Genomic DNA, 16958 nt, shown 5'->3' on the forward strand with positions numbered 1-16958 from the left:
TTTGCTTATATATGCTTTACTGTATTCAATATATACATTTATTTCTCTTGTGCGTTTACATGTTCTCCAGGTCCACACTTGGACATTTTAACTTGGCTTACTTGCATAGTGATAAATCTCCCCAATATTTATTGATATTATCAAACTTTCTATTGTGACATGATAATTTTAGTCAATGTTTAAATGATAACTTTGTAATCAATAATAAAATTAACATGATTGTCTCTATTTTTAGTGTATATTTCTGAAACTGGAAACATAGTTTCACAAGGAATTTATTTTGTCTCATCCTATGAAATATTATTATATAGGTAAATATACAGATATCCATTTCTTTGTATAGTATATTTTGAACAGTAAAATATACTCATATTAACGTGAAATTTCACCATAATTGTAAACTGAATTAATACAGATATATATATGAGTTCATTCTTCTCTTCCCAACTGAAAGTGTTATTATTACAAGTCAAATGGTATGTAACATAATATTAGTATTAACTTCATAACATTATTATAACATCATATTCTGCTTCCCTTTCCCCCTTCCAAAAGTTCCTATGTAACCACCTTGCTCTCTTTCAAATTCATGGCCACTTTTCTTTTTTTTTGGTTACACACACACACACACACACACACACACTCACACACACATATGTGTGTGTGTTCATGTGTGCATATGTGTGTATGTATATAGGAGAGAGTTATTTTTGAAAGATTATCAATCTAGAAAGTAAATCAAGTAAGCCAGGGTCTCTCTCTCTCTCTCTCTCTCTCTCTCTCTGTCTCTTTGTGTGCGTGTGTGTGTGTGTGTGTGTGTGTGTGTGTGTGTGCAACCATAGATTCCATAGATTCAAGCTAGAAAGACAGTTTTTACTAAAAGTACACCAATCATTAAGCTTCAGAAAAATCTTCTTTAAGCAGTTCACTGTTTTGCTAATTTATACATCTTTATTCTAACAGAATGATCATGGCCTTTAACAGGATGAGACCCAGTCAACACAGTGTGAACAGTGTTGCATGATTCTTTTTTTTTTTCCTTTAGTAATATTTATTCATGAAACTTTTGTTCTGTTTCAGCAAGGCACTTTTAACATATGCTGGTTAAATTTTGTCTTCTTGTTACATCCTAAATCTGTTTTCATTCAGGTCGGTTGCTTTATAGCTTCAAGCTAAAAAGGGATATTTAAAATCTTGAGAGAAATGATTCACACTTTCCTTGGCAGCTAAAGTTACAATCTTTGCCTTTTGCTCACTCCTTGAATTTGATGAACTAAAAGATTAAGACAGACTTGCCACATGTGTAAACCAAATGCTTTTCATTCTCGTATTGACAACAGGATTAATTGCTTGTGGCTTGTGGCTTCTCAGAAAAAAAGTCGCCCATTCCTGTTGTTAAATGGGTTTCAACTATTAAAAGTAATGGGGCTGTCTTTAGAACACTGTTTAATTTTTCTTTCTCTTTTAATGTAAGACTGGACTAGACTTTCTTGTTGACAAAAATGAAAAGGTCAGTTAGCAGTGTGGGTGTGAAGCTTAGAGCCCACAGCTTGCACCAGGCTTCTCGGAGTATAAACATGGTGAGTCCCATAAAGCATAATTAAGTTTGGTACTGTCAAGGAAAGTTATCTGAAGGTCAATGTGAAACTGTGACATGTCTACAGATATAAGACAACTACTTCCAAAAAGAACGCGCAATATAGAACTGTTCAGTTGACGTTGCGAACAAATTAATTTATATGTGTTTATGTGTATATATGTATTACATGTGCATTTGTGTGTGTGGCTGTGTGAGCCCATACATGAAAAAAAAAGAAAGAAAATTAAGTATCCTTCTCTATCACTCTCCACTGTATTCTCCTAACACTGGAATCTCACTGATATTAGAGCCAGGCCTTTATCTTGGCTGCTACAGTTCTGAATGTCAAAGTTCTGTGTGGCATCTTTTTTTCAAAATATTGCATTAAATTCTACATATAACACAGAGGTAAAAAGTTTTAGAACTGAGATTCAATAGATGGACTCAGTTTCCCATGTAGGACGAACATATTGTTTTTAAGCAGGCACAGGGTCTCCAACACACACACACACACACACACACACACACACACACACACACACACATATACATATACATACATACATATATATATATATATATATATATATAAGTTACATATACTCTAAAGGAAAAAAAAACAAGTTAATTAATATATGTTTCCAAAAATTGCTACGTGGAGTGAGAGAAAACCTGGCAAAATGAATTGAGATGCATTGAATTTAGAGACTTGTCTTGTCAAACTTGGTTTTAAAATGGTACTGTAAGTTCTAGCATCATTGGTTAAAATTCCAGTAATGTAACATGCAGACTGAACTTGGGCATTATGCTGAGTCATTAGGCCCATAAACCCAGCTTCATAATACATTGTGAGGGAGCAAATAAAGGAATAAAAAAGAAAGCATGGTCATAAATATAAAACCAAATTCACTTGTAGATCATTATTATCACATTCCTGACAATAGCCTGATAGGTGCTGAGAAAGGCGCCATCACTGTCTTAAAGGATCTAAAAACATTCTGAACAGAATTTCTGACAGTGACATAGAAGAGGGGATAAACTTAATGTGGAAAGTGAGTAATCGAAGGAGATAGTTTGCACATATCTTTAAACCGTGCTCATGAGGAGGAGGCATTCTCAGTGGTTTTGAGTATAGCTTAGTCCAGATATCCAGTTCCAGGCAATCCATAGATACAAAGTGAGAGTCTGTCTCAAACAAACAAGTACAACAACAACAATAACAACAACAACCCTACAATGGTGAACAGTAAGGTAAGAGAAGAAAAAATTCTTTAGAAGCCAACAAAGAAAAATAATACTTTTTGACAAGTTCCATAAAATTCTTCAAGAAATAATGATATTCAAATGAACATTTTAATATCGAACAAAAATATTGAACGGATCACATTTAAGATGTGAGGGAGAAAATTTCTGGGTCTTTGGAGAACTATAGCGGTGTAGAAATAATATTTATAAAAATGCTTTGAAATGACTTTGTATTGAAATATACAGACATTTCACTGCCCTTTTCAAAATAATTCCTGAAACAAAGATTTGGGAATATTCATTGATACAGTCTGAGAGAAGGTAATGTGCCCAACTGTTCTGTGGCTGATGAGTGGTATTATCATTAGAGGTGTAAGCTAGATGAAGCATAATTTGGCATGAAAAATCCTTTGCAACAATGATTATTTTGAGATTCACATTTAAATTTTTTCATGCTTATTTGTTGCTAAATTTAGAGTAATGGGTACTATTAGCATGTTTAAAAACTATACCTGACTCTAACAACATCACTCTAGACATATGGCATACGTTATATGTTTATGAACATAGATTATTTCCTCTATATTCATGTGGACATTTTTAAAAGGCCTTTATGTAAGAGGCAACTTTTATGAATTTATCCTATTCATTGTAAAATTATGAATTTATGACAACCTGAGCTTAGGGCCACATTTGTAATAATCAGGAAGTAATCATGTTTGGGAATTCAGTGTTCCTTTATGTAGCTCACCTCTCCTTGTAATTTTCTCCCTGAACCAGCTTTGGCCACGTAGGAACCAGAGAAACCTTTGTCATTATTTCTAAATACATTGTAGGGGAAATGGTAGTCCCTGGTAATTCACAGCCAAATGACTAAAATGTTATGGTTAATTTGGTAAATTGACAAAGTAAAAAGTTTTGAAATTGTTCTAAAAGATTCAAGGAAACAAAAAAGGTTCAAGGAAATAAAAGAGGTGTACTATAAAACAATTCATAAAAATCTTGAGCATCCATTTTAACTTTATGAAATATGTATGTCAAATGGTAGTCTTCGTTTCCTACATGAAGAAGCAAGAGTAATTTTCTGGAACTTTCCTTCCAATGGAATGTATCTTATACCCTCAAATGTTCCACTATTTATGAAGGTTTTAGAAAGAATGGTTTGCTTTTGCCAACTTTCATGTTCAACCTTGTTCCCTGCCATAATATATTAGAACGAGTTTTAGCAATGGAAAAAAATGAAGAGTATGTGAGGTAGAAATTCTAAGTTAGGAGGCTGAAATGAGATTTTTCATTTTAAATAAGATGTTAGGTGATAGCTTTTACTCTCTGGGGACCACATTGTGTATATTTAGATGCAGAGAGAATTCTTAAGATTTGTCTCGGTGTGGAGGACAGACTGAACAACACACTGAATGTGAAGCCAGCCAGCCATGATCACAGAGTCTCCTAAACCAAAGAATTAAAAAAAATAATAATACAAAATAATTTTAAGTATGTTTTTCCCCATAGGATTGTAGGCTTAGTGAATACTTCTCAAAATTATTCTGTTCCTGTTATGTGGAAAGAAAAGTTAGACTCATCTCTTGTATTATATCTCACCTCTAATGATGCCTTCCTTAAATACATTGAGAATTTAATGATCTTTATTATTGAGCAAGAAGTACTGGTGTATACTACCAGGTTGGTGAATATCTTAGAAACTTCTTCCAGGTTAATTCATAATACTTCTCAATAGCTCCATTGATATTTCCTTTTCCTTTAAAGCCTGTTTGATATGTCAGCAACTAAGGTGAACCATATTAATTTTTCCCTCAATATCATCACAATACCCATTTTATTTAGAATGGATTTTTACTTTTCAATGTCTTCCAATATCATATATAATCTAATTTCTTATACCTCTATAAATGTGCTTCTGCTTTGTCTTGCTTTTTCCCATTCATCCCGTTTTGATATTCCTTTGAACTTCGTAGGTATGACCTACTTGTCATTATTATGACTACTTTTATCACTTCCTCAAAGTTTTTCTCATGTATCACTTTCTGAACAAGGTGTATTAAATCCAATCGATTTAAAATTGTAGTTCCTCACAGGAAATTATTATCCACCTTTGCATTTAAATTTTTATCACAACTTCCAAATATCTGATGTAACTGATTGATGGAGAGTGTTTGTTAAATGTTTGATTTAAAATTCTTAAAACCTGAAATTTCATCTATTTTTTGTTATTATATGTCCAATGACTTAAAAAGAAATTAGATGGAGATTGGTGTCTTTTAATATTAATAAAATATATGTTAGATAAGGTAATCCAAATATGGATTGTGAATCAGGAATGATTTTACTAGATACCATATTTGTTTTTAAATAATTAAGTAAGCTTTAAAAGTAATGAAAAGTAAGAAATTAGCATTATGGGAGGAAAACAACATGTAGGAACTAGAATAAAAGAATTAACATTTTTTTAAAAAAAACTAGATGTTTGAGTAAAGATAGAGGTTAGAGCAAGAAATCATTAGATATTAAAATCTAATTCTTATCTTGAATCTCTGCTAGCTTCTCAGAATATACTCAATAAAACTACAAGCTTTAGTACACAGCCTGACCTCTGAGAAGAATGTGAATTGTATCCTTTCAGGAATAAAATGGTTAGTACAAAAGAAATATTTATAGATTAAAGGTCAAGAGTAGAGGAAGTCTACTCTAGCACATCTCCACATTAATAATTAATGGAAGTCATGTGACAGGGATTGTGAAAAAGCAAGTGAGAAAGAAAAATGACTGTATATATTGAGATGTTGATGATCAGCTTAGAGAGAGAGACTCTTGGAATTCTGAATGGCAAAGTCTACATGGCTCACTGTGTGTAAACCATCAAGATGGGGTGCTGAAGTAGCATCGAGTCAGAGCTTTGTAGCTGAATATGAGAAATGGGCAATGTGACCAATGTGAAGGGAACTAAAATTAATACAGAAGAAGGTGGAAGGAGAGTAAATAGCAGTCAGGATATCGGAAAGTCAAGAGGATTCATAATATTTACCTAAAAAATACCTGTACCCCACATATCTTTATACACACATACATATGTAATTAAATGAAATTGCTTCATCTGGCTGTCAATGCTCTCTCCAAGACCCAGACACCATCTGACTAAAAACCACCACCAGGCATGACAGCCTTCTTTAGAGTTTTGGTCATGCTTTTCTAAGAGCTTTCCCAAACATTATTGGATATTGCTATTGCCCTTGGATGTCCCCCGTTGAGGTGGAAGGCAAGTCCCTATTGAAGAAGACACCATGCACTTCAGACACATGACCCAGAGACCCCTGAGATAGTGTTAACCTGAAAATCTTCTTCTTGAAAGTTAGCTTTCATGGTACCAAAAGGAAAAAAAAATGAGCTTTGAAATGAAGAAATCAACCAACAGCTCTGTCAAGCTATGACATCTATGAACCACAATAACAGTCAGGATGGTACAGTAACTGTACTGGTTCACTAGTGGAACCCACAGCATGACAGCAACCAACATCTCTCTACCTGGTCTAAACAAGAGAGAAATCATGCCTGATATTGAAGTCAGAGGAGAAGAGCCTATAACTACCAATTTACTAAGCCAAAATAGTGCCTAACTACATTGGAAATATTTGTTCTCATACCCACGAATAAGTGTAATCCTCACCCATCATGAAGGAAATTAATCTTTGTAACAGACAGTAACAAAGATTTAATCAATAGATTTCTCTTTCTGATGGGAGCCATTGAACTGTACATCATATAGCGTGAGAAAAATAGGATTCCTGTCTGCTGTTACTGATATCCATTGTCTTATCTGAAAAAAAAAGAAGGCAAAATAGAATTGTAATAATTTTTCTGAATAGCCATATTCCTATCAATGCATCCTGAATATTTTTCTTTCTTTTTTATTTTTGAGATTAAATTACAGTATTTATCCCTTTGCCTTCCTCCTTTTAAGACTTCCAACTGCTCCTCCCTGTTCTCTTTTAAATTATTGGCTTCCCTTTTCATTAGTTGCTACTGCATGCATGTATGTATGCTTATGCACATATCCTATATTCTAAAGTATAACCAGTTCCATCTCTATTCTGCTACTTGTAAGTATGTTTTCAGGGCTGATTATTTGGTATTGCATAAACAATTGGTTTTCTCATCCCTGGGGAAGACAATTTATCCAGTTCTCAGTGTTCATTACTTCTCTGTAGTTCTTTGTGTAGAGATGAGGTCATGTGGGCTTTCCCCTGTCCACTTTGGCCCGTAATTGGTGTATTCCTTGTTCAGCCTACACTGAGATATCTCATTTGTTTTGTTTTCAGGTACCATAGTAGAATTCTGACATACATTTATAAGTTACTGGTTAACTCACATATAGAAAATTGTTACTACAGTTGAACAATTATGTATCATTAGATAGGTACATTTATATTTATTGACTTAGATGCTCATTTAAAAAATTAAGTTTTCCAGCTTGATTTTATGATCTTTTTTTTTTAAATTTTGTTTCAAGTAAGTGATATATGATTTATCCTACATGCTTCAAAATCAAGGTCATATATATATATATATATATATATATATATATATATATATATATATAATTTCCATAGGTTCCCTAAAAGGCTAACACCCTTTACTAACTTCCAGGATTTATAAAATCTGATTATTCCTTAAAAATCGAACTGCAGTTCATTTGTATCTCACTTTCTTCATTAGCACATTCATTTTCCAAGATGGTATCATCTCCTGATAACACTACATTGAATTTTACCAGTTGTTCTCTCTACATATAGTATTCATGTCTGTGTAACTGTAATCTAGACAATATAAATCAATATTAAGGGAATGTGTATATTAATATGCTTGCTTTTATTTTCTCTTTTACTCAGGAAAATTACCATTTCCCCAGGGTTTGCTTTTGGTACAGTTTTATTGTATCATATCCTTTTACCTTACACATTTTATTCCTGATGGCTCTCAGTCAGTTTGAAAATAATTTATGGTGAGTCCACATACACTGCAGAGACTATATTTTTCCTACTTTAACTATAGTCTCCTGGATATGCATATGGCTGTTTTTAATGAAAATGTCAACATATAAGCTAGTCATATAGTGATCACTAGACCTCCACTGGATCTTCAGAATCTGAGTATGACATATATATTCCATCTTCCATATCTCATTGTCTGTAATAATAATTCTGTTGTGTTGGTATTTTAGTTTCTGTACCAGGATAAAAGAAGTCCCACATAGTACACTAATGTTTTGTTCCATTAAATCTTGCATAGTTGTACCAGAAAATGTGTCAAAGACTAACTACCTAGTTAAAGCTTGTGTTTACATAATAAGAATGACTGAAACAATTAAAAGTTGAAGGCGGATTTATGAACCTAGTATACATGTAGCTTTCATCCTGTTTTTATAAGAAAAAAGAAAAGGAAATTGGATATTTCCCTGGTATGTATTGGAAATGAGATTAAGCAACCCTAGCATTTACTAGCAGAAATCTGTTTCATAATATTCATGATGGATTTGTAACTCATTTGATTCTTTGAAGTTTTTTGAGAAAAGCACAAGGATGAGGATTATATTAATTTTCTTTCTGTTAAAATCAACATGGATTAGATATAGAAATAGTCTAAAGAGCTTAATCAAGTCATGGTTTGGGGATTTTTTTACTTGATAGACCCCTGAGTATTACTTAATGTATTTTATTCCAGATTAAGAATTAAGTAAATCTGCTGTATATACTTTAATGAGATGCCTTTTACTACAGACCAAATTGCTGAACTCAGAAATTACATTAATGGGACCTGAAGTCTACACCAGAGTTATTGTATTCAGTATATTAGTACATTTTTTATATATATTCATTCTTTTGGTATATTTTTACTAGGTATTGTATTTCTCCTGTCTCTTTTTACTTTTGTTTCTTATATGTCTATATTCAGATTCTTTGTATTTATTTCATAGAACAAACACAAATTTAAAAGCATGCTTTTGCCATTTCCATTTCATGTGCGAAAATTTAAGTGCTGAGTAATTTGAACTTATTTTAAATTTCCTCTTTATTTTTGTCATTATTTGTATATTTATGTTGGAAATAAAGTGAAATATCCTCTAACTTTGTTGTCACTTAAGTTATTCAGATAACCTAGCGGTATTCTCCTTCATTTAGACCTTTCTAAATTAATCAAGTGGTCATAGAAATATCTTTCTGCTACATTAATTTATTTGTAAATTATTAAGAATATACAAAAGGTCACACACACACACACACACACACACACACACACACACACACACACACACCAAATCAAATAAATAGCTTTGGAGCCCAGTTCCGATGGGTGCATCTGCAATACAAGGCCCACACCTAAGGCTCAGCAATGTTGTGAATGTTGTGGAAGAGGGGGCAGAAAGACCTCAAGAGTCACAGAAAAGGGAGGCATTTGCTGTTAGACTGTGCCTCCTAGGGATGTCAGAAACTGCACCCATAAGTGTCATGAGCATGCCTAAATGTGAGCTGAACAAGTGCAACAATGATGGACATGCAGAGTGGATGGAAGAGAGTCCAGGAGGTCTTGTCCCTATTGTCTCCTCATTTTACACTTTATTACTCTTCTTCCATCATTTTGATTTTCTCTTTTACTGATTCATCATACAAGTTTGCAGTATTGCAGCTAAAGCTATTCCTTTTTATTTGGTGTTTGATACCATTTGAATTCCATTAGCTGTGACTAAAGAACGATGAATTATTTGTCCTTATGACTTTGTACCCAGGAATACTAATAACATAATATACCATTGTTGATGACTGACTTACCTTATCCTTAAGATCTTTGTTCAATACAATATAATCAGATGTGCAGACATCTGCCTTCACTTTATCTCCCTTTTCCTATGTTATCTTTCATTTTCCCTTTCCTTAATTATTTTAATTGAATTTTATTTTTTTAATAAAAAGTAACTAACTCCAAAACATTATGGAATAGAGGTAACTGCAGATCTTCAGGGGGAAGTGTTCCCTTTCTTTGAGACTGCAATGTTAACTGTATTTATTTGAAAATTATCATTACCACACTGAGGGAGTGCCTTCCTACTTGCATTTTTCTATTAGATTTAATCAAGTTATCATATCGTCTAAATTGTTTTAATGCTTTTAAATTTTTTCATTTTCTTTTCTATATTTACTATTGATTCATTTTCAAATGTTAAACTTTCAAATAATATTAGGCATTCATATATAATATGTCTTATGTATTGCTAAATACACTTTAAAAATTGCTAAGTATTTTAAAATTTGTACCAATTATGTGTAGTTATCTCTAATCTCTTTGTTTTCTAAAGTTTTTGTGAGATCTTTAAGATGTGATGACTTGAAAAACTGAAGTGGCAATAATTATATCCACTAAAGCTTGATTCTCTAAAGCTTGATTCTCTAAAGCTTGATTCAATAACTTTTAAGTATGTCAGGGTTCACCCCTTAGACATTCTTTGTCAAATTGCACCTGGTGGCAATAATTTTGGTAAATTCAATCTTAGTAAATTCTGGAATATTAAACTTTTCTATATTCTGTTATGCTGGATTTTGTAAGCAAGCCTACAAAGTATATAAAACAATGGGTTTCAGTACCACATTTTTATGTTTGTATATTCTATAGTATATGTTCCCATTATACTCATTGCCCATTACATGTTTCCAATGACTACCAGCTTTTTGATGCTCTCCTCCATCCCTCTAGCCCTAAGTTTATTTTCATGTCTTTTGTTTTTAACCTAACTTGTTATGGAAGAGAAATCTTGTGAAACCTGTCTTTATAACACACCATAATATGTGTGTGTGTGTGTGTGTGTGTGTGTGTGTGTGTGTGTGTGTATGTATGGTATTTCCTTTATCCCTTCATTTTTTTCCCCCCGTGGTTATATTGGCTGAATGCATTACATGAATAGACTACTATAAGCAGTGTGTCAAAAACATTGGTATATAGGTATTTATATTGGGTGCCTATTTTAATTCCTTGGGGAATTTACCAAGGTATTGTGTCGCTGGATCACATGACAGCTCCAACTTCAGTTTATTGCAGAGCCTTCATATGGATTATTATAGTGGGCACAGTGATGTGCATTCTGATCAGGAGCATGTTAAGGTTGGTTTATTATTCTTACTTACACATCCTTACCAACATTTTCTATTAGTTATTACTCTTATTGTTTATATTAGTGTATCTTTCAAACTCTCATACAATTATATATTGCACAGTGAGCATTTGTCTCCATATTCATGTAATTTCCCTTTCTACTAGTTGTGGTGATAAATTAGCCATCCCAGTAAAAGTTATCTGGGGATCAGAGAACAGAGCCAGCCACTAGATTAGACATAGAGGCCAGACAATGATGGCACATACCCTTATTCCTATCAGTCAGGAGACAGAGATCCAAATCTCTGTGAGTTCAAGGCCACACTGGGAACAGAGCCAGACAGTGGTGGCACACACCTTTAATCCCAGGACTTGAGATCCCATGTATTTGCTTAGGAAGGACATACGCCTTTAAACCCAGGACCTCTCACCTTTAGACTGAGGATTTCGAAGAGGCAAAAACTAATTGCTGGCTTGTTCTGTTTCTCTGATCTTTCAGCTTGCACCCCAATCAATATCTGGCTCCAGTTTTTTTTTTATTATTATTAATAAGACTCTTTAAGGTTCGTGTTACTAGTAGTCTGCCTTGTTTACCTGGACAGTTTCACTTCTACTTTCAGGTCATATGTACATACACATTCTTAGTTTCTAAATGAAATCTAGGAATAAAATGTAACAGAAATTGTGGTATTTGACTTTTTGTGACTAACTCCATTTACTTAATATACTTACCTATAGTTTATTTAATTTTCCTGAAGAAAATATCACTTCATTCTTCTTTGTGGCTGAAACATATCCACACTCCATATTTTTTTGTTTGTTTTTTATTCATTGCTCTGTTGAAAATCTTGTTAGGTTCCATAGTTTAGCTATTGTGAACAGTGAGGCAGTAAACAGTGATGTGGAAGTTTTCATTGTATAGTTGTTCATCTTCTTGGTTGGGTTTATTCCTGGAAACTTTTGAAGTATGATTTAAATGACCTTTTGCTTTGTTCAATTGTTTGTTTAGTATTTTAAAATTAGTTAACAAAGTAACATATTCCTTATAGCATTTCCCTTTGTACTTCATTTCAGTTGATTCTCCCTTCCTATGATACTGCCTCTCTGTTAACTAGCAGATTACTGCTTCCACCTTCATATTTTCATAGGTTACATTGTCTCCTTTCTCTCTCCCTTAGAGCCTTTTGTTCCATCTCATGGACACTTACAGTTTTTTGTTCTTTATTCCCATTTAATTCCTCCTAGATATACATATTAAATAATCAGAAGCCAGGGTCCGTGTATAAAAGAGAACATAAGGTATTTATCTTATTCTCTTTCCAAACATCTTTGTCATCCATACATAGAAAGACACTGATCTGCTAATATTGGTCTTCTGGTTTTCTATTTGGCCAAAACCATTGGTTATATGTAAAAGTCTTCCAATCGGGTGTGCACAGGTTTTATTCACCCTGTTACAGTCACTGTGAGTTCACATGTACAGCTCATCCTACTGTGTACAGAGGTCAACACTTGTATTGCAGTCATGGGTTATCTCTTTCTGTTTCTGTCTCCTCTTCTGGAATGATCCCTGAGGCTATCCTGGGTAGTTGTGATCTTATATATAATGTACATTTGATATATATACACATATATATGTAATATCTCTCTCTTTCTCTTTCTCTATACATCTGAGAAGCTAATATTTGCAGTAGATGGTGATTAGCACAGGATATAAATTCGTTAGTTAAACATTTAGCAATCTTTTCTTCTCTGCTTCTTGGCCAGTTGTGGGTCTTTGCCCTCATCACCATCTACTGCAAATAGAGCATCTAAGATGAAGGCTGAGAGATGCATTGGTCTATGGGTGCAAGGCTGAATCATTAGGAATTGGCTTAATACTATGCCCACTTAGCAGATGAATAGAAGTAGATTTCCTTCTAGGGCCTATGACCTGCATAGCCACTGTTTCCTGGACAATGAATGGTGCTATGTATGGCTGTCATCTTATGAAGTGGGACTTAATTCCAATCAGACAGTTATTTCCTTGAAGTTTGTCATTATTGCATCTGTGAGGAATTCTTGAAAAGGCAGTCACTGTTGGGTCTTATGGGCTCACAACAAGGTATTATTACTGAGTACTTTTATTCTATGGGACTTGTGTAACACCTTCCAGGAAAAAAATCCTAACACAGAGTGGGCAGTTGGACATGCAATATCATTCCTAGCCATGGAGCTATTGACATTTTTTAGCTTCTTGGAAAGGGAGAGACAGTTTTCTCTATAATTGTAGCCCCTGGTTAAGTTGACCACACTCTAGTAGAAGACCACATATCCATAAAACTTTGAGTAGCAACAATTGCTCTTAAACAGTTTAAAAATAAAGCAAGGTAAACAGAGATAAATGGTTATGGAAAGGGATTGGATTGGAAAGAATTTTGAGAGGTGTGAATATTATCACAATATTTTTTGGGTTTTTTTCAGAAAGCAAATTACAGTAAAACATTTTCTTTTTTTAATTAAGAATTGTTTTATTCATTTTACATACCAAAGATTCCCCTCTTCCCTCCTTCCACTCCTCCAGCCTAACCCCCCCAACTCACCCCCCTACTCCCTCCTACAAGAAGGTAAGGCCTCCCAAGGGGAGTCAGCAGAGCCTGGTACATTTAATAGAGGCAGACCCAAGCTCCTTTCCTTGCCTCAAGGCTGTGTGAAGTGTCCCATCATAGGCAGTGGACTCCAAAAAGCCCTCTGATGCACCAGGGATCTATTCTGATCCTACCGCCAGGGGCCCCTTAAGCAGACCAAGCTACACAATTGTCTTGCTATGCAGAGGGACTGGACTAGGGCTAGTCCAGTCCCATGCAGGCTCCACAGCTGTTGATCTAAATTTCATGAGTTCCCACTAGTTTGGTTTGGTTGTCTCTGTAGGTTTCCCCATCATGACCTTGATGACCTTTGCTCATTGAATCCCTCTTCTCTCTCTCTTTAACTGAACTCCTGGAGCTCAGCCTGGTGTTTGGCTATGGATCTCTGCACATTGAGGGTAGGGGATGGGGAATGAGAACATAAGGGAATGGGATGTTCAAGCTGGAAGAAGGATGGAGTGGGAGAGCAATGAAATAGATACCATGATAAAGGGAGACATCATGGGGATAGGGAGAAACCTGGTGCTAGGGAAGTTCCCAGGAATCCCCAAGGATGACCCCAGCTTAGACTAGTAGCAATAGTGGAGAGGGTGCCTGAACTGGCTTAACCCAGTAATCAGATCGGTGAATAACCTAACTGTCATCATAGAGCCTTTCTCCAGTAACTGATGGAAGCAGATGTATAGTGATATTTGTGCTGAAGTGTGATTTTATTTATTAATAAATGAAGTTGCCTGGGGGCCAGAGCTAATATCAAGCCATAGAAGAAGCCGGGTGGTGGTGGTGCACACCTTTAATACCGATCATATGACAGGCAGATCTCTGTGTGTTCAAGGATACAGCCAGCATGGAGACACACGCCTTTAATCTCAATACCAACCATAGAGACCTAGAAGTCTGTATACACAGGCAGTGACGAGGAGGTCATATGGTTGGGTTTACAACCAATGAGAAGGCAGAACAGAAAGTCAATGAAAAGACAGATACACAGGAAGTGGGCACTCTTTCTAAGGGGAAGGACGGCAGCAGCAGTGAAGGGTAAGAAAGGGTTTTTAGTATCAGCTCTTAGCTACTGCTCTGATCTTTCAGTGTTCACCCCAATCTCTGGCCCTGAGTTTTGTTTTTGGTTTTTTTTTTATTAATAAATCCCTCCAACAATTAATGTTATAATTCTCAAAGTTGCATGCTTTATACTGCAAGGTTATTGTCACTGAGTAAAAAAAAAATTGTATAGAAACCTTTATTTTATTTTATAGTTAAAAAGTAAACTCACTAATAATATATATATTTTTATGTTAACAATAAACTGTAGCTTTTTATGTACATCAAGAGAAAACTTTAATAGTACCCAATTTATGTCTGAAATTATTGTTTTAAGACTTTGAGACCAAGTATGAATAAAACGTACTTCATGAATTTTCTCACTCACATAACAAATATTTACTCAGGCTTCCCTGTGTGCTATGCATTTTAAGTGAACAAAATATTAATGTGCCTCAAACATGTATGTCTTGCAATGTAACAAGAAAGAAGAAACAAGTTATCATACATGTAAAACCTGACAAGTGACAAAAAGTGAGCATCAGCTGGTCAGTGAGTGTACTAGATAAAAATTATTCAGCATGGTATCCAGTGGTGGGTGATCTTGACTAATTACAGACCTTATATCTGATAGAGAGGAAAATTTAACTAGCTGAGAATTGTGAGTGTGAATGAGTAAACAACTTTCTTTTCAAATTTTCCATATCTAGCCTGAAACCTTCAAGTTGGACTTGAAGTCACAAGAGCTCAAGCATGTAGCTTGATGGGAAACTGTGTTGGGAGACAAGAACTCAGTGCTACACAAGGAAGTCTACACATTTTGTTATTTCTTGTTCTTACGGCAATGGACGTCTACACAAACTCTGTTACCTGGTCTCACAATTGACTCATGGGTTGACTTTATGAGTTTCTTGTATGTCTAGATAAGCAAAAGTAAGAGTACAGTCACAAGATAAATATCAAAGCAATAACATCAATAAAAGCATTATGTCTGCCTTCTAACTTAAAGGAATTTTTTGCACAATGAACAATCAAATAGAAAAAATAAGTGCATAAGTACTATATACAGAAAATATAAACACAGAAAATTAGTTATGTATGTGTATATTTTAAATAGTAGACATAATGTTAATAGATTGATCAGTAATGGATGGATGGAAAATAATTTACATTGGAAATCTTGTTTATTTTAGATAATATTTAAACTTCACTTGTTAAGCTTATACATAAGCACAATGTGACATATGTATAAGTTCTAAGTGGCTACATTGTTTTCCTAAATCATATTTTATGAAGCTACTGAAGCATAATAATGTCTTTGTCTCATAAAAAATGTGAATTATGTTTGCCCTTTTGATGGTATCTGACAGAAGCCATAATAACAAAATTATACATTGGCAAAGTTGAGCCCATCAGCAAAAATAGTTAAGTAATATTTGTCATTTATGAAATGTCAGGATAGATATACGAGCATTAGCAGTATCTATATTCATGGGTGATAAGTGACCTAATATGCTAAATTAATTCTCTCTTTTGAATCTCAGGAAAATGTGAAATACTAAATGAAATCCAGCTGTATATAAATCCCACTTTATCGTTAAGAAAAACATTGACTATTTTTCCTTAGAAATGCAGCTGTCAACTCTCTTACTATAGATCTAGATTTACATTATGGTTTTATTTCCTACCTATTCATTTTCATCTAGAACACTTGTTTCAAGAAACAACATTTGCTCTCTGTAAAAGAAAAGCAGGATGTGCCGTTTCTTCCAATGTGTCAATGGATGTTCTTGGGCACAGCACACATTGTGTAAATTCAAGGGACGCTCTTCTAGTTTTATAAAATAGGAGAACCTCTATATATTCACATGCATTGTTGAAATCATATGTCAGTAATTCCAGATATCCCTCTCCTCGTGTGGACTATTAGACTTTACTATGTATTCTAATACTTCCAATGTGTATTCATCTTCCCAGGAAAGTAACCACCTCTATATTTTGACACAGATATCTAGATGGAGAGATTCTGTGGAAAGATGACTGGAACTGGAAGCATTTGGGGGTTAATGTAGAAACCTAGTACAGTGAAAACTCCCTGGAATCTCCTTTAATGGGAGATACAGAGCTCTAACTGGCAAACTTCTATAACCAGGCAAGGCTCCAAGCTGTGGAACTTGGACATCAACCCAGTCACAAAACCTTTGACCTACAATCCATTCTGCCTGCAAGATGTACTGGGGTAATGGCCAGAAGACTTGCGCAAGTGGACAATCAATGACTTGTCCGTTTTGAGGTCCAAGCTAGGAGAG

At 34.5% G+C, this 16958-nt stretch overlaps 1 long non-coding RNA gene across 1 annotated transcript; it reads left to right on the forward strand.

The window, feature by feature from the left end:
• Nucleotides 1-232: 232 nt before the first annotated feature.
• On the forward strand, nt 233-16600 carry LOC131921723 (uncharacterized). Its single transcript, XR_009382074.1, has 3 exons — nt 233-311; nt 1475-1580; nt 15360-16600. It is a non-coding gene; the product is annotated as an uncharacterized LOC131921723 (long non-coding RNA).
• The last annotated feature ends 358 nt before the right edge of the window (nt 16601-16958 follow it).

The sequence above is a fragment of the Peromyscus eremicus genome, chromosome 11 (genome assembly GCF_949786415.1).
Source record: "Peromyscus eremicus chromosome 11, PerEre_H2_v1, whole genome shotgun sequence".
NCBI lineage: Eukaryota > Metazoa > Chordata > Mammalia > Rodentia > Cricetidae > Peromyscus > Peromyscus eremicus.